At 40.3% G+C, this 19,336-nt stretch overlaps 1 protein-coding gene across 1 annotated transcript in view; it reads left to right on the forward strand.

Moving 5' to 3' along the window:
• Positions 1-19,336, forward strand: part of TRPM3 (transient receptor potential cation channel subfamily M member 3) — a 252,456-nt gene that overhangs the window by 139,559 nt on the left and 93,561 nt on the right. The gene's annotated exons all lie outside the window — the stretch shown is intronic.

Here is a 19,336-nt window from a genome sequence, read left to right on the forward strand (position 1 = left end):
GAGACATTGTCATTGTCACAGGCTGGAGGAGCCTAAGGAAGCATAATGACCACACGCAATGTGGCTTCCTGGACAGGACCCTCAAGCAGAAAAAAACAAAGAGAATTAGGTTTAAAACTAAGAAAATCTGAATGAAGTATGGACTTCCATGGGTTTTTTTTTTTTTTTTAAGTTTTAAGGGAAAAATAGGAGCTCTGTGCCATCATATATTTTGGATCTGAGCAGAAGACATACTGTCACCAAGAAAACCTTTCATGTCATGTCAAAATGACAAAAAAGGAGAAAGCATCTTAGGGAATTCGCTGTAAAAGTCATGTACCTACGTAATCAAAGGACTGTCCTAGGTGCAGGCTGCATTAATATAAAGTGTGTGTATAAATCAGATAGGTGTGGATAACAGCTGATCACTCTAAGAAATGATTAGAAATCTCACTGGGGAATCTAAGCAGGAAGTATTTGAATGCAGGACTAATAGGAAGCAATTTGTATGAAACCCAGTTTCCCTATGGACTTTCACAATCATTTCAGAGAAAATTATCTAGATCTTCCCTTTTTTTTTTATGTTTCAGCTCTTCAGACCAAATTAATCCTATCAATAATTAATAAACTAATTAATTACTTACAGATACTTATAAATGGAGGATGGCAACTTCTTTTTAAGATACACATCTGTAATTTTCTTGGAACTATGAGGGAAGGAGTTTGAAATAAAAATTGACATGCCAAGAGAAGAGCCGGGATGTTCTAACTTTAGCACGTTCTCAAGAATGCTGTTGATTAGATCATACAAAATAATGAAAATCACTGTGTTCTGAACCATTTTCCTTTGAAATTATATCTTTACAAATGACTCAACTTGAAATAGAAGTGGATAAAATGTGAAAAAAAAAACAATATATTTGAATGTTTTGAAACAACTTCTGAGTGCATGCCCCTCCGACTCTATTAATTAGAAAACGCAATTATTATCACAAACTAGCCCTGACATCACCAGGCAATTAGTCTTGCTAAATAACTCATCTTTGTTTTTAAATGACTTAATTAATCCCTAGGAAAACAGAATTGTGGCATTATTCTGAAGTAGTGTATGTCCGATAATTCTATGCACCCAGTAGATCTCAAAAGCAACTAGCATCCAGAAGTATTTACGGAGAAACTACCTTTCTTGATCTCAGATGATTCATGAATAGATTTAATGGGAATTAATTACAGCCTTCTTTAAAGATAAAAAATTATTTCTGATCATATGTTCAATCTTTCCCATCCCTCTTTCTTGTGTATAGGCAGCTTAAAACAACACATGCATGATTGCTTTCCTTTTTTTTTTTTTTGATTGCTTTCCCTTTAATAATTTTTTTTAAAGATTTTATTTATTTATTTGACAGAGAGAGAGACAGCCAGCAAGAGAGGGAACACAAGCAGGGGGAGTGGGAGAGAAAGAAGCAGGCTCATAGCAGAGCAGTGAGCCCAACACGGGGCGTGATCCCAGGGCGGGGCTTGATCCCAGGACCCTGGGATCACGCCCTGAGCTAAAGGCAGATACTTAACAACTAAGCCACCCAGGGTCCCCTAATAATATTTTTTTTAACCTGGAATTGTTTAAATAGCCTTAATACAGCCCCCAAAAAACCTAAAAAACAAGAAGAGAGAGAGACATTCATGTTGACACTTTCATCACTTATATGAAATGCAAAGTTGCCATATAGTATTAAATATTATACAAATGGAAATAGATGAAATTTTATCCAAAAAAGATTGACAAAGTCAAAATGTGTGGCATGGTCACTTTATTTTAAGCTTAAAAGTATATGGGGGGGTGGTCAACTGGAGGGGAATAGTGAAATATATCAGTTAGAGACAAAACTCACTACAGTTTTTACAATGAAGATTCTTTCCAAAAGTGTTAAATCCTTCTCTGCATGAGGCCACATTTGGTCTTCCTTCTGTCCTTTGACTTGTCAGTCAGGCTTCCCCATGAGCCCCAGTTTACTGATGGCTCATTTTACCCCTTTTGTCAAATCTTTAACTTAGGTGTCATAGAGCAGATTGACCAGGAGCAGGTAGGGTCCTGGCATGGGCCTCCCAAAAACTATACAGATCAGCACATCTGCTTCCTTAAAACTCTCAGAGCTCTTACCAGGGCACTTAACTACCAGATGACCTTGGCTGCCCACACAATATCTTAGTGACAAAACCAGAATGCCCACAATTTCTCCAAATGTAATGGCAAGAATCAGTGTGATCTGACACTTGTTTTATTTTTAAAGATTAGATCATCAGTGAAATATGATTTCAACCGGGAAACTTTTGGTGACAAGTAACAGAAACATAATTCAAATGAGCTCAAGCAAAAATAAATAAGATAGTTTTGTAGATTTACATGACGAGGAAGTTGAAGGCTAAATGGAGTTCAGGCAAAGTAGGATCCAGGGCTCAAATGACGTTATCAGGGTCTGTCCTCTGTCTCTCAGACATGCAGTTGTCTACCTGTCACACAGAATGGCCATCAGCAGTGCTAGGCTCATACCCAACCGAGTATATCCCCATTAAACTCCAGGTAATTAGAGCAGAAGGGACCCAGGGAGGATTTGCATACATTTGCCTTAGATCAGTGCCCATCCCTGAATTCATTCCTGTGGCAAAGACCATGGGAGAATCCCTGTAACCATGAAATGGGAGATGGGATCAGCTCCACCCAAGTCACAGAATTATGGGTCCCCTCCCCCACCCCCAAAAAGATTCTGTAGCCCGGAAGTAGAGAAGGAGATTGCAAGTAAACCCAAAGCTACTAAAAAAATATGCACTTCTCTAAAGTTGTATTAAAAGAAGTGCTGAGGGTCAAAGAGTCAGATTTGCCTCAAATGCAAATGCCTCAGAATCTATATATCAGGAATAAATTCTTCATTCCGGAGGCAAAAAACAGAGAAACTAGGTCGAATGAATACTAATTAGGGTCCAGACATTCACCCAAGCTATACTCATAAGGTTTACTTCAGGTAGACCTCAATATGTAACTTATTAATATTTTTTAGTACACAATGATTATATATTATTATAATCACTGTTACCTTTTTCAGTTTTCATGGTCTGCACTTGAAGATTTCTGCCAAAAATTTTAAAGGAAATTCTGTTCTTACCATTTTTTTCCCCAAGACCAAAGTCTATTCCTCAGAAAAAAAAATGATTCCATAAAGGCCAAGTCGCCCCAGGCTTTCCCCACTGGGCTCCTTCCACACCATCTTCCACCGCCGTCCCGGCCCTTCAGTGGGCTGCCAGCCATAGGTCCTGAGAATAATGACAATGACACCCACATGCAAACCATCACTCACTCTCTGTTGATCAAACAGCTTCCCCTCACTGAAGCTCGGTTTCCTAATCTATAAAACCCAGAGATGATAATATCTCTCCCATAGCCGTTGGAACCATTTTCATCGATAATACAAGTAAAGCATTGAACCCAGTACCTGTAAAAATCTGTGTAATAAATGATGGTCTGACTGGCGATGATGATGGTGATGCCAAGCTAAATAGGAGAACAAAGACCACCTCTATTTTACTCACTGCCATGACCACACAAACACAGCGCCTCGCACGTCATCAGTATTCAAAAACTGTTGTTAAACTCACGAACACATGATCAACAGGCTTTAGAATCAGATTAGATGTACGCTGAGATCCCAGTGCTACCTGGCTGTGGTATTTATTAACTAGGTTACTTAACCTCTGTATATGTGCCTCAGTTCCCTTCGCTGTGCAAAAGAAAATCATAGCTCCGTCGTGCGCAGGGACATAAGGGACACATGAGACAGTGACACTGGGACCTCACTGAGGGCAGGCACTCTGCCTTCTATTTATGGTAAACACCTAACAACTAATATTTTTATATCTCCCCCCTTCTCGAATAGGCTTAAATATGCCTATTAAAAATGCCAGGGAACTGGCATGTCCCCTATGTCCAAAACCCAACAGAATCATAAAATGCTAAATTCGAAAGGACCCATAAATCTGCCAACAGCAAGCAATCAATAAATAAACCTCAAGCAGACTGTAAGGATCCAAAACAGATCCACGAAAAGGAGTTTCATCTTGAAAATGGTTGAGAACATGCTAAGCTGCCTTAAAATGAAATTAATTTTCTGGCAGGTTTATTTTCTTACAAATCTAAATAGATCGTAGAGCAATATTAGAGAGCAAGGGAGAGAGCAATTGTAGATATTTTTGTCTCAGTAGGAGGATGAAATAAAAGAACTTAAACCTTCTCATCCTGTTTTCTGTATGTTTTACAATTCACAAAGCATTTCCACATAAATTTTATCATCTAATCTTTGCAACAAGTGTGTGGAATGGTTACCACATAATTTATCTCCAAACTGAGACCTCCTTGGTCATAAAAGTGAGCAGTATTGATAATTATGGCAGAAAAACTAGAATAAACCAAGAATGTCCAAGTAAACTGGGAAGAGTGATCATCCTGATTACAAATCCACCTTCCGTAGGAAGTTTCTGGAGCAAAAGGATTACGTCTTCTTTGTCTTTGTATCCTAACACCCAGAAAAATGCTTGACATATGGTAGGCATTTTATATATGTATATGTGTGTGTATATATATATCTATATCTATATCTATATATATATATAGATATATATTATATATATTATATATATATATCTGTGAATATATGTGAATATCTATGAACATATGTGAATATATATGAATATATATGTGAATATGTATATGAAAAGCTATATGATATATAATCATCAATGCAGTAATTCTAGAAAATGTCCCAGAACTCTGGAACGACATATTTCTAGATTATAAGGTCCCACTGAATACCCAGCACAAGGGTGAAAATAAACCCCTGTCAAGTTGTATTGTAATATTGCAGAACATGGGAAACCAAATATATATGTCTTATTACATATAGTTGAATATATATTATAAATATTATACTTATAAATTATATTTAATATATTTAATACAATATATAGCTTATAAATTATATTACAGAATATTATATGGTCTAAGTATATATAATTTTATATATGTAAAACATAGATATACATACATATATACATATATAAATATAGATATATAAAATTCTCCTATGAGCTTCCAAAGAGAAAAACAGATCTCAAACAGAAAAATGAGCCAGAATGCTTTAGACTTCTAAACAACAATGTAGAAATTGATTGTGCAATGCCTTAAAAATTTGAAGAACATTTATTTGCAATCTAGAATTCTATGCCTGATCTACCAGCCATTTGCGAAGGTAGAATAGACATTGTAAGACATGAGTTATCAAAGCATTTACTACCCATGAGCTATTTCTTCAGAAACTGCTGGAGGATATGCACCCCCAAAATGATAGAGGAAACCAAAAACAAACAACAACAGAAAAAGGGAACATGGAACGTGGGAAGCGGGTGTTCTAACACAGGAGTGAAGTGTTGGCAGTCCCTGAAGGACGAGGCAGGGGGACGCTTCTGCACCCAGCATAGCCGGCAAAAGCAGGAGCTGCCAGACCTTCTTCCTAAGACTCAAGCACGGACTCGGCATAGTGTCATTTCTGTTGCAGTCCATGGGCGCATGGACTCACAAGACCAGCTCAGATTCAGTGTGAATGCTGGGAGATACGTCGTTCCTTAGAAGCTACCTTCGAAGACCAGCTACCATGGAGGACCAAAAGAATCAGCTCCAAGAAGGGAAGTGCTGGCCTCTGGTAAAGAGGCCTGGGGTGATGCGATTTGTGATTTTTTAACAAATCTTGTAGGAACATTTGAGTGTAAAATCTGTGTATGTATAACCTTAGTAGAAATGAAGTACAAAATGGACTACCTGGTTCTCAACGAAAGAGACAGAATAAGTAAAAGACAAAGGAAGAGAGAAGAGAAGATAGATCATCAAGGCTGTAATTCCAGAAAATGTGCCGGAACTCCAGAGTGTACATTTCTATATAATCCTGCTAAAAACCACAATATGGAAGAAGTAAGAATATTTTACTTACTCATCTGTGTAAATGAATTCATTTTGTCATATCACAAGGAAGCAGGATAACCCAGTAGAACTTTTTTTTTTCGTTTTATTCCCTCTGTCCTAAGTTGATAACGTTTCTCAGTTTTGCATTACCATGCGTAATACAGGAACACTTTTATAAAGTTTTTTTTTTAACATGTTAATGGGAGACTTTGCGAAGTGTTGGCTTCTCTTATTGCAGAAAGGGCACAATAAAGAGGACTCATCCATTTAGCTAGGTTGGTAAAAAGAAGGAAATAGCGTAGTACTCCACAATGTTATTAATCATAAGCCATATAATTTCATTTGTCCTTTGTTGCTTGCATATGTTATTAGGACACAAAGAAATAATAGCAATATTTCCTGCGGAAACTCTTGGCAAGTATCCTCACATAGACAAACTGACTTTGTAAGGTTTTTATGGAGTGTTGGTCCATAGACATCTTGCACCCTAGTTCTGAAATGAAACGAACAGTTTTTCAAAGTGAGTGAGACCTGACACAGAAAACACAGACCCAATAACTTGTAGAAAAACAAAACAAAATTTAATCACCACCTCCTCCCACCGCTAGCTCCACTGTCTGGGAAGTGTAGGCACCCAGGGGAGAAAGAGTTCGGCCCTTACTCCAGGCAGGGAATAAGGCTGAGAGAAGTCAGTCCGCACAGAGCCTTAGGTCACCTCTGATGGGCCAGACAAGGTGCAGGAACCCCTTAAGCAGGTGCTGTGCACAGGAGCCACGTTCGGTTACACCAGCCTGGGGAGGGGCCAGAGGCGCTTTCCTGATTGAATGTGGTTATAGATTATATGAAAAACACCCAGTATCTCAGTTTACACTCCTACAAAACAATCATATTCTTATAATTCAAGGAGATCATTTGTATCTAAACTCAGCCTCTTGCTGAGTTGTAACAAATGGGCCTCTTCTTGTTTATATCAGCACCTACAGTCTTCAGCTCACTTAAGGGAGTGTCTGCAGAGAAAACCTCAGTAGGAGGTAGCATTTGATGGACTCCCCAAGCTCTATCAGAGGACCACTCCCTGAGGACCACTCCCTGACCCCCCCCCCCCAGCAATTCTGACATGCGCAAAAGCCCTAGGTAATTTAGGGAGTGTCAACACTTAATTCTGAGAATTCCTGTTTTACTACATAGTAAGTATTCCTTTTACGAAAATTCAGTGACCCCTAATCACTCACATGGAGTAGAAACTGTAGTAATAGTCTGGCTGTTTAGTTGTTCTCCATCAAGGAGTGTCTGCCTGCCGATGGCATTATAACTGGATAAATTTATTAAATTATTATTAATCTGGCAAAATGTATTGTTGGGAATAGTAAGATACTGAAAATATTTGCACAGTACTTTAATTTAACAAAGCAGTTTTTCCATCTACTTTTCTATTTAACCTTCAAAGCAATCCCTTGAGGGAGATATTATTAACCTCATTTTCTACAAGAAGCAGTTAAGTTTTAGGATAAGTAACCTTTCCAAGCCCCCACAGGTACTAAACAAGCTCAATGCCCTTTCTCTTGCACACAAAAAAGTTCAGAAGGCCCCTACTTAACACTTACCCCAACCCTACCCAGCAGAGGGTAACCTGACACCAATCAGAATGGAACTAGGAAGCTGCTTCCATCAGGCTAGCATTCATATCTCCTAGGGGCCACTGTGTGTCAGTCTTTATATCAGAAGTAAATGACCTAATCGCCTGAACACCTACTATGCACAAGGCATTATCTTAAGTTGTACAAGTCTGCAAAGTCTTAAAATATGGTAGAAATACACATCATAATAAAAAGTAAATAAAACGCTGAAGAGGTGCAAACCAAGGGAACTCCCGGTTTCAGGGGATATTTTATTATGGAGGCAGCATTTGAAATGCCTCTCTACAGTTCAGAGTGCCAACCTGTGGTGTCAAATAAACAGCCTGAAGAAAGACAAATAAATAGTATGCCGGTTACTTTTTCAGAGGAATTTAAAATTAAGAAGATACAGAAAAAATAAAATAAAGTAAAATAAAATAAAGAAGACACTTTTAAAAATATTATTAAACCTTAAGTACCGCATATGAGTGAAATCATATGGTATTTGTCTTTCTCTGACTGACTTATTTCACTTAGCATAATACTCTCTAGCTCCATCCACATTGTTGCAAAGGGCAAGATTTCATTCTTTTTTATAGCTGAGTAATATTCCATCATATATACACCACATCTTCTTTATCCATTTGTCTATCAATGGACACTTGAGCTCCTTCCATAATTTGGCTATTGTACATAATGCTGCAATAAACATGGGGCTACAGGTATCCTTTCAAATTAGTGTTTTTGTATTCTTTGGGTAAATACCCAGTAGTGTGATTACTGGATCATAGGGTAATTCTATTTTTAATTTTTTGAGGAACCGCCATACAGTTTTCCACAGTGGCTGTGCTAGTTTGAATTCCCACTTTAAACTTTATTAAGTTAGAAAACTTAATAAAAATCTTACTAATCTTGAAAATCAGAGCCTCCAAATAAACAGGATCTAAGAATATCCAGGCAGGGCTCATGTTGCCCAAACAGGTGTACGTCATTGTATCCAATCAATTACTTCCTTGAAGTGCATTCACACACTGTGTCTTTTAAACGGCATCCTATTTTAGGTGCACTTATAAATGTTTTTAAATAATAACCCCAGATAAATAAATAAATCTCCAAGCCCAAATGGCTCCCCTGACAAAAAATGACAAAAAAATAAAGATAAAAAAAAATTAAGCTGATAGTGAATTGTAGGTATTTTATCAATTTTGGCCCTAACGATAGAGCATTAGAGAATATTCTGGATTCCTTCATGCAATGTGGGTTGTTTTATGATAGAGAACACAAAAGCCCGGTTGCCTACTTCCCTTTGTATCATGAGATCAATAAAATTTTCTAAGTTCCTATGAATTAAAAAAGAAAAAAAAATGAGCTCTAAAATCAGACTGCCTGCATTTGAAGCTTGCCTCTGGCACTTCTTGGCTACTTTACCTTGGACAAGTTTCTGTGCCTCAGTTTCCTTGTCTGCAAAATGGGGGTAATGGTACCTCATAGTTTGTTGTGAGAATTAAATACATGAACACTTAGAAGCAGTGCCTGGCACAAGCTAAGCATGGAAGAAATATTAGTTTTATTATCTTATTTCCTGAAGATAAACCGAGAAAGAAAACCCTGTCTTCCTGCAAAGGGCACTTTCCACTCAGCTACCTGTTTTGTCTCTTACAAACCAAGTGTGAATTTCTTCTGGCTAAAGTTAATCCAATTTTTCCTGATTCCTTTTAACTTTCTCCTGGGAATTTACCTAAAGTTATTTTTACCAAAAGGAGATAGTTATCATTCAGGGCAAGAAAATAGAGCAAAGAATAAATTATACACAGACCTTGTCTACTTTTTTATGTGCATGTTTCAAGCCTTTAATTTGGTTTTTCTGGATGTAGCAGCCACATCCCTAAGAGAGGCTCACGAGGGTAGGCGGGTGGCTCTGCTCTGGGGGACCACTGAAGCTGTCTCCTAGCAACCCCGTTACATGACAGGGTCCTTCAGCTAGCTCCCTTCCACCTTTGTGGTTTTCATAGAGGTAGAGAAAGTAATGTCTTTAAATGAATGGATGGTTAGGTTTTCATTGACTGAGACCCTATCACATTTCGGCACAACATCCACAAAGTAAATTGATGGAAATGAGCAGAATCCCTACTTAATCCAGACAAGATTCCTCAGATAAAACACGGAAAGGTCCAAAGACCCCCCCAAGAAGAAATGTTCCTCCGCTGATATAGAGGTGCGTGGTATCGTCCTACGGATCACAGCATCATGGCGCTATTAAGGACGGTGCAGAGTCTGCACATCCTGCCCCCTCCCCCGCCCCGTCCATCAAGCAGAATCCTACTTAAGCTGTCAAGGTCAGATGGCACACCTGACATTTTTATATAGCAACTCTCCCAAAGGGAGTCCACAACTGCATTCACAAGCCACGGAAGAATTTAATGACCCTCAGAGTATTAAAAAAATAAAAACAAAAAAATCTTTCCTCCAACACTGAATCTCAGGTCCCTAAATAAACAGATATTCCCGGCAATATGTGCCTTTGGTGCCATGACATAGTTGGGATGTCCTGCTTCACATGAGCCCTAACTCTGCTCCCAAACCCCATCCTTCTTAAGGCCTGAGCATGTGGCACGTTCTCCACAGTCCTCCTTTCTCTCCAGCCGCTCACTCCCGCTCACTCTCAGCAGATGGTAGCTCCTCTTACTTCACTTTCAATATTTAGCTTCATCTAAGCTCCCTTTCCCCCCCTTCAGGAATATTAGTTTCTCCACTCAGCCTCACGTCTCTTCTTTGCTGGCCGACTGCTCCCTGGCCTCCGAGCTTCAGGATCTCATCCACCGTGTGCTTGCATTTCCCTCTCTGGTGGCTCTTTCCCTTCTGCTCTCAACATAGTCAGACCTTGGCCCGTCTCCACCAAGACCCTCCAGGAAGCATCTTACTTTTCCCCTCTTCACCATCCAGCTCTGAAAGGTGATCTGCCTTCCCACCAACTGCCCTTACCCTCCACCTACTGACTTCTGGGCTCAGGGGCTCACTCTGCAAATTTTTGCATTCCACATTTGACCCTGTCCAATTTTCTTACAGCTTTCAGTACTCCTGAAGACCACATATACTCTTCTAACCTGAACGATTATTATTCCTGAACATTCAGCAACTTTTGACAGTGTTGACTTTATCTCCTTTTTTTAAAGATGTTTATTTATTTATTTATTTATTTATTTATTTATTTGAGATAGCGTGAGAGCGAGCGAGAGCACAGGTGGTGGGTGGGTAGGGGCACAGGGAGAGGGAGAAGGAGGCTCTCCACTGAACAGGGAGCCTGACTTGGGGCTCAATCCCAGGTCCCTGGGGTCATGACCCAAGCCAAAGGCAGATGGCCAACCGACTGAGCCACCTTGGTGCCCCGACTTTATCTCTTCTTACTACAACTCTTTTCTAGCCTGAGAGAAGACTTTGGTTTAAAGATTGATTCTATAAGTTTCTCCATCTCTCTGAGCCTCTGTTTTCGGATCTTCAGAGTAGAGGTAAAGATATTCATTGTACAGGGTTTTGTGAGTATTAAATGAGATAATAAATGTAAAATGCCTACTATGTGATTGGCTTTCAATAAAGGATGGTAATTGTATTTATTTTTACCTTTCCTGGGTGTCAGAAATACTGAGTGTTCTACATTTCTGACAGCTCCTCTGTCTCCATCAGACATTCTTACTTCTCCACTCTGCTTTCTGTCAAAATTATAAAATACTGTGGGTTTAATATCATGTCTGCACTAATGACCTCCAGTTCTATCTCCAAGTCCAGCTTTCCTCCCTGCCCCCTTTTCTAATTGCCTACTGGACAACTCCCTTGGGTGTCACTATGCACCCCAAATTCAGTCAAATTAATTGTCTTTACATATATTTTTTTTTAAATCATCTTTCCCAAAAAAGTTGATTTCTACCTGATTTCGCCAGTTATGTTCATACAGCCACTATCCGTGGAGTTCTCCAGGCCCAAAACCCCCATCACATTTTTCCTCCCTTTGTTCAAGCAAATTCTTACTAATTTGGGGCATTTTTGCCACCACAGTATCTCCTACATCTATCCCTTCTTTTCCTTCCTTGTTCAGCACCGTTAAACCCTTCAGGACATTTGGCCTGATTCCTGCTTCTTATTGAGCATATCCCTGTCCATCCTCAATACTCCAATTAGAGGAACACTCCCAATGAAAAGATCTGATCAAAACACTCCTCTACAGAATCCTTCAGGATGTCCAGTGCAAGCATGGCAACACAAATTCATCGACCTCTTCTTCTAGAAAGCTTCAAAAACCAATAATGAAAAGGGAAGAGAAAAAGCAAGCAAACTCTATTTTTGGTAAAAACTGGGAACTATTCCAAAATATTTGTAAATGCAAGAGCTCTGTGGGAGGAAAGAGTAAAAGCTGAGGAGAGAGGGACTAGCAGCGGCAATCCTCAGCACCAAAATGTAATTCCTAGATGCCAGGAATGCCCTAAGGTGCAAAGTTCTCTCCTTTGCCTGGAACAGCATGTGCGAGAACGAGAATGGGTTTGGTGGTGACCTCTGACCCTGACTTTGTACAAAGAAATAAAGGCGGTGGGCTATGTATAGAATTATGCAGATAAGACCTATTTGCAGCAAGGAGTTTGTCTTTGTGGGAACTGAGAAGAAAGCCTTCCAGTTGTGAATAATAAGTAGCCTGGAATGCTACCCTGGGCCCATTATAACCCAACTCACTAGATGATAAATAATAAAAAAGCAATTAGCATATAGATTCATTCTTTAAAAAAATAACAGAAGGGCAAAATGTATGCACAGAAGAATACTCCATAAAAATGTTTCCAGAGAACAGATGAACGTTATGAATAAATATTTTACCGTGAACCTTAAAAAAAAAAAAATTGAATCCCAGTGAAGAACTTTATCTATGAAGTAATACTTCCAAGTTGGAATACCAAAATTCAGGTAAGAGTAGGTGAGGCAGCAAGAGGAGATAAAATGTGCATAGCACTCAGGAACGAGGTCGAGGGGGAAAATGAAATCGGCACAAAATTACAGACTTGAGAAAGGGCGCAAGATCAAATATGCTTGGTGAAAAACCCAGTGCAGGGCACAGAGGATAGAAATGAGGAAAGTGAACAGAAATGAAATGAAACAGAAATAAAGAGTTAATTAGGATTAAGGAGAAATTATATTTACAAAAGACAGAAAACAGAGATCCAACATAAGCATAACTGGTATCTTCAAAGAAGAAAACCAAAGTAATGGATCAGAACACATATTCTAAAATATAATTTGAGAATTTTTTCATTAAACAAGTTTTGAAACTTTGATCTAGATATTGAAAGGGCCACCTCAACACCTAGAAACATCCTAGTAAAGTTACTGAACCTCAAAAAAAAATAAAGACTACTTTGGGCCACCAGGCAAAATGATCAAGTCTTTCCTGAGATTAAAAAATCAAGTTGGCTACAAACCTTTTTACAGTAACATTCAATGCCAGGAGATAATAGAGAAACAGATTTTTATATTGAGCCAATGTCATTCAACTATAAAGACTACTGAAAAAACAGTTTAGAACATTCTAGAACTCTGACAATGTTGTTCCCATGAGTTCCTCTTGGGAAAACTACTAGAGAAGATGCAACCTACCAACAAGAGATGCTTGGGTACATTCTGGCAAAATTACCAATTGTAAGCATTGATACTAGAATCTAACAGAACTAAGATAAAAACAAAAATAGGACTTTGAGTAACAGAAAGGAATTTAAGTGTTTCCTGCCTTCCAAGGTAGAAATAACGCAACAACAAAAAGAAATTAAGAGGAGGAAGAGATGGTAGGCTCTTTGACTCATTATAACATCTGTACCTTTTGCCTACTGAAATAAGGAATATAATTTAAGACTGACAATTCAAATATTAGTAACAGAAATGTAAGCATATTGAACAGAACCAAGTAAAACTAGAAATATAATGGTATATTCTAAAATCAAATGGTGGAGGAGAGATAAGGGAGAGTACATGCACAAGATCAATCACTGCTCGCAGTAGTAATGACTGCTGTCTAAAGAAATAGAATTAGGAGTCCCACACCAGACCAACTGAATCAGAGTCACCATCTAAGCAAGATTCCCAGATGAATCATATGCACATTAAAGTTTGAAAATCCTGCTCTGCACTACAGCCAACATGTAAAATACTCCTGCTTTCTCAACTCCACTTTACCTTCTTATCTCGATGGTTTACCTGAAATAATATTGTTACTGGCTAATAGCATTTTCTTTTACTACCATAACAAATTCCCACAAACTTAATAACCTAAAACAAAACAATTCATTCTCTTATGATTTTGGAGGCTGGAAGTCTAAAATTAAGGTATCAGCAGGGTTATGTTCCTTCTGAAAGCTTCGGGGGAGAATCATTTCCTTGCCGTTTTCAGCTTCCGGAGGTTGTCCACATTCCTTGGCTTGTGGCTCCTTGCTTGCATTGGTCCGATCGATGCTTTCATCTTCACATGTCTTAGCTCTACTTTGAATCCCTTGCCTCCCCCTTATAGGGACCCTTGTGATTCTATTGCATTGAACCCACCAGATAAACCAATATACTCTCCTCATCTCAAAATGCTTAATCACATCTGTGAAGTCCCTTTGCCACGTAAAGTAACATCTTCACTGGTTCCCAGGATCAGGACACGCAGCTTGGAGGGGTGGGGGCATCATTCAGCCTACCACACACTCCATTTGTTCAACTCTCCACCATCCTTCCCTACTAGAATCAGATTCTACTTCCTCCTCAAAGTGACTCAGCTGACAAGGAAGTGTTCTGGGCGTATGTGTATAGCTTCTGTAGCACTTATGCCTTTGTTCTTTGACGGAGTGATTCGTAGACTTGTCATAGCTCTCCCTTTATCCCATCCCACCTCCATTCTTATTAGATTGCATTTTCCTTGAGGGAGGAGATTGCAGATATGTTTCTGTTTCCATACTCTACTAAAGGTGCACACACTGATGTCGTCAACGACTTCTTAATTGCCAAATCCAGTGCACACTTTGAGGTTCATTCATTCATTCAACAAATGGTTATTGAGCACCCATTGTGTGCCAAGCACTGTTCTGAACTCTCAGAATACAACAGTGAATAAAGTAGACTAACTCCCTGGCTTCTTGAGGTTTACTCTGGAGAAGGAAATAAATAATAAACTATTAGGTACATAAGCTGGTCCCTTGTAATAAAAAAAGTTGTAAAGAAGGAAAGCCAATTGGGGCGCCTGGATGGCTCAGTTGGTTAAGTGTCCAACTCTTGATTTTGGCTCAGGTCATGATTTTGGGGTCCTGGTATCTAGCCCCAGCACGCAGGGCTCTGTGCTAGTTGTGGAGCCTGCTTGAGATTCTCTCTCTCCCTCTCCCTCTGCCCCTTCCCCCCACCCTACCCCCCCTCTTTCTCTCTCTCTTTATAAAATAAATAATCTTTAAAAAAATAAAAAGAAGGAAAGCCTATCTTTTTTTACTTGCCCCCTTTGCAGCTTTGACCTAATGACCACTCCTTCCAATAGTTTAGGGCACCGTGATCTCCAGGTTCTCTTCCTATCTCTCCATTTTCTGTATGTGTTTGTGGGTGATTGCTTTCTAAAGATTTGCCTTACTTTCTTGCTTTTAAATATTGGTGTTATTCAATGATCCATCCTCTGCTCTCTTATCACCTTCATGCTAATGTTTTCCAAATCTCTGTCTCCAGACTCACCCTTCCTCTGCCACACATCTTAATATCCAGTGGCCCCTGGTCATTCCCACCTGGATGGATATACCACAGGCATTTCAAGCTCAATACATTCAAGAATGCAATTTTGCTGTCCCCCAAAAGCTTCTTCTTATCTTGCATTGCCCATCTCAGTTGGTCATTACATACCTGGGCTCCCAAGCTAGAGTTAGGAGACCACTTTTGATTTCTCTTGCTCCCCACTTTAAATCTCTTATCCAAAGCTACCAATTGTGCTTTCTAAATACCCCTCCATCCCAGAGGCCCCTTCAGATCATTATCCCTTTCCTAGAATATGGCACAACTTCCCGTATTGCTCTTCCTCCCTCCAGTCCAATGTCCCTTCCAATCTACCCTTCACACTGCTGCCAAAGGAGTTTTTCTAAGAATGCATCTGACTGCATTATTTCTGAAATGAGGTGTTCCAGTGGTTTCCCCACATCTTCTGAATAAAGGGAAACTCCTGCAACATCATGTACAAGTCCTTCCATTCTGGTTTCATCTCTCTCTGCTTCTAACTCGCATATACCTCAAGCACTGAATCTCCCTCAATGTCTTTCCATTAATTTCCCAAGCTCGCAGGGCTACTTAACTCTCCCAATCCTTGCATAGGCTGTTCCTTTTGCTACAATGCCTTTCGTCATCTCATTTGTCTAGTGAACTAATCCCTCCCTTAAAACCATTCTCTATCCACTTAAATCTTCCCTGACCTCCTGCAGAAAGAGGAAATATTAAAACTCTTCTTTTTGTGTCTTATACCTACTTGTATTCATTCCCACATCAGGGCCTTTATATTTGATGTTCCCTCTTCCTGGAATGCGCCCCCACTCCTGCCCCCTGCCCAGTTCTTCACACGGTGGCTTTTTCTAATCATTTAGGTCCCAGTTCAAATGTTACTCTCAGGGAAGTCTCCTATCCATTCATCCTAACAGGGCAGCTCCACCCCCACCTGGGATCTGGCATCAGCCAGGGCCACAGTGTCATATGGATGGTGTACCCTTAGCCCAAACCAGGATCTTCATGGATTCCCCTGCCCCATTTCAATACTTCAAGACATTTTCCAACCCTCTCTTTCCCCCACAGGGCCAACCAGATGCCCCAAAGGACACCCAGATTTGTATTTATGAGGTTATCCAATGGCTTCATATCCAGCTCTGGTTTCAGGAGGGCAACCCAACAAGCAGATCGCTCCAGCTGAGTGGATCATGTGAGACTGGGGAGCCAGAATGGTGCTGCCACATTGACTTGGAGTGACTCAAAGCGTTCCTCTAGACACGTCCCCCATCTCTCGGGAATAACTCTGCTCCTTCGAGCACTTACACAATCAGAAAGTACACAGTTCCTTAGTTTGTTTATTCCTTTACTTTCTGAATGCTGCCCCTCCATGGGGAGAAGTAAGTTGTAAGCTCTGGGCAGAGGGACCTTAGCTATCTTCCTCACCATGGGATGGAGGTTCAATGTTAAAACAGTTCCTGCCGTAGAAGGTATTCAGTATCTGTTGAGCGGATAAATGCATGAGATGATGTGTTTAATTACAGACCTAGCTCTTCCTCTAGCACAGAAGCTCTCCAGACAGTGGACTCCGTCTTACTCACCTGGTCCTCAGGCTGGCATAGTGGCTGCCGTAAGAGAAGGCATGAAATCTGGATTGTTTTAATGTGTAAATAAACGAATAAACAGGTGAATAAGTGAATGAATATATATTATCTAGACTCAAGGTTCTTCACCTTGTCTTCACGACTCTAATGTGAAAATAAGGTCAAGGACCTCTTATTCTTAAAAGCTCTTGGGGAACTTTCAAAAACTGCAATGCCCAGGACCAATGAAACTAGAATCTCTGGGATGGCTCCCAAGCATGAGTGTATTTCAAGCTCTTCAGGCAGTTCCCTCATGCAAGCCCAGGGGAGCATAGGGTGACCAGCCATCCAGGTTGGTACAGGACTGACAGGTCTCCCAGGATGTGGAAATGTCAGTGCTAACAGCCTGACTATCCTGGGCAGCTCGGATGGTTGGTGACCCAAGTTGAGAACCTCTGATCCAAACTGTCACCCAGGATCACTTTTGAGTGATGTATTTTCAATTTTTGAAAAGTCAGGACTCATTGGCTTTGTGATTTCACTTGGCACTTAACATAATTACATTCAGGTAGCTCACGTTGACCCCAGTAGCTGCTTCCTCCTTGTTCAGATTTGTGCTGCTGCTATAGACTGGGCGACATACAAATTTGTGGCATACAATGGCAAAGCGAATAATGAAACCATTACAGCAGGTCGGCAACGACCAACAGAGCTGCTAAAGGGAGCCAAGTATGAAGTGCTACCTTTCCAAATGCATCCCCAGCGAGCCTTCCATTTCTTTCCTTCAAAATGATGACTGTACATTTTGACACGTTCCTATTTATCACTTGTTTACACCAGTTACCCTGGTATTAGTTTGTGGTTTCTGATGTTATCACCTGAGGTGATAAATAATTTTTAATAGAAAAATCCCTGTGTAAACCGAATTAATATTCATCATCCCAAACACTAATTAATTTACTACCAGTATGTGGTTTATATCAAACCCATCAATGTGTAGACACCAGAATCAAAACGCCCTTTGCCCTGTGAAGAGAAAGGGGCCCACAGCTCTCTAGGGCCTTTGTTATTCAAATGAAGGTCTCAGATCATCCAGGTCAGCACCACCTGGGAGATCAAAAATGCAGAAACTCAGGTCCCACCCGACTAAATCTGATTCTCTGGAGGTAGGGCCCAAGACTCTGTGTTTTAAAAAGCTCTCCAGGTTATTCCTCTGCATGCTCAAGTTTGAGAGGTGATGTCTAGAGAGCATTTTGCTCACCTGATTCTTAGCTTCAGTATCTCAGAGCCAAGAAGGAAAAGGCAGGGGGAGGCAGCACACAGACGGAATCATGTAGCACAGTGGTTCCCAAGCTCTGGGGCACACTGAAAACACCTGGAGACCTTTAAAACTATCAGAGCCTGGTTCCCACCCCAAGCAATGGGATGTGGTTGTTTTGGGGTGCAGTCTGGGCATAGGGATGTTTTAAAAGCTTCCCGGGTGATTTGAATGTGCAACAGACTTTGGGAATCACTGCTTCATCACCAGCAACCCTATCTGCAGCTCATTGTTCGAGCCTCCACTGCTGAAGAACCCAAGAAAATGGGCAGTGCTCGCATTTGCTAGCCCTCCTTCCCTCACAAACTTAGAGTCAGCAGAGGTGGCATGAAGGAAAACTCACTGGGGCTGAATCTCATATCTGGCAGGATAAATGCCTCTTCTGTTTACCTTCTGTTAGTAGCTATTTGGTTTTTAACCACTCTGGACCTCAGTATCTTCATCTGTCAAACGGAGACAATAAGACCCATTTCCCAGGATTATTTGGGACATTATATATGATAATATGTGCAAGTCCCTAATATCCCTAGCTTATAGTACATATCCAAAAACTGTGAGGCAGGTAAGAGTGCTGTCTCTGTACCCTGCGCCCGTGCTGGCAATACATCTAGCTGCGTGAAGTCAGACAAATACTTAGGGATGACTCCTGGTCAGGGTACCAAGGGTGTTAACTGCAAAAACCCAGTTCATAGGTGAATTTGTTTATATGATCTCATTCTAGTCTCCCATCCCAGCCAGTAAACAGGATCATTCTTATCGTCCGCATTTCACAAGGTGATAGAACAGTGATACAGAGAGGACCAAAGTCACACAGCTGCAAAATGGCAGACTCGGGTCCCCTGACTGTAGCCCAGTGTTCTCTCCACCTGCCGTTCTCAGCCTCACACCCAGCTGCTTGGCAGGTCGAATTTATTGACAGGATGCATTGATCTAGACCAGACCTGTTCCAACAGAACTTTCGGTGATGATGGAACTGTTTTGAATGTGCACTTTCCAGTTCAAAAGCCACCAGCCACATAGGGCTACTGAGCCTTTAAAATGTGGCTAGTGTGACTGAAGAATTAAAGGTTTTGTTTTAATTTTAATTAATTTAGGTTTAAATAGCCAC

The sequence above is a fragment of the Ursus maritimus genome, unplaced genomic scaffold, assembly GCF_017311325.1.
Source record: "Ursus maritimus isolate PB19 unplaced genomic scaffold, ASM1731132v1 scaffold_34, whole genome shotgun sequence".
NCBI classification, from domain to species: domain Eukaryota; kingdom Metazoa; phylum Chordata; class Mammalia; order Carnivora; family Ursidae; genus Ursus; species Ursus maritimus.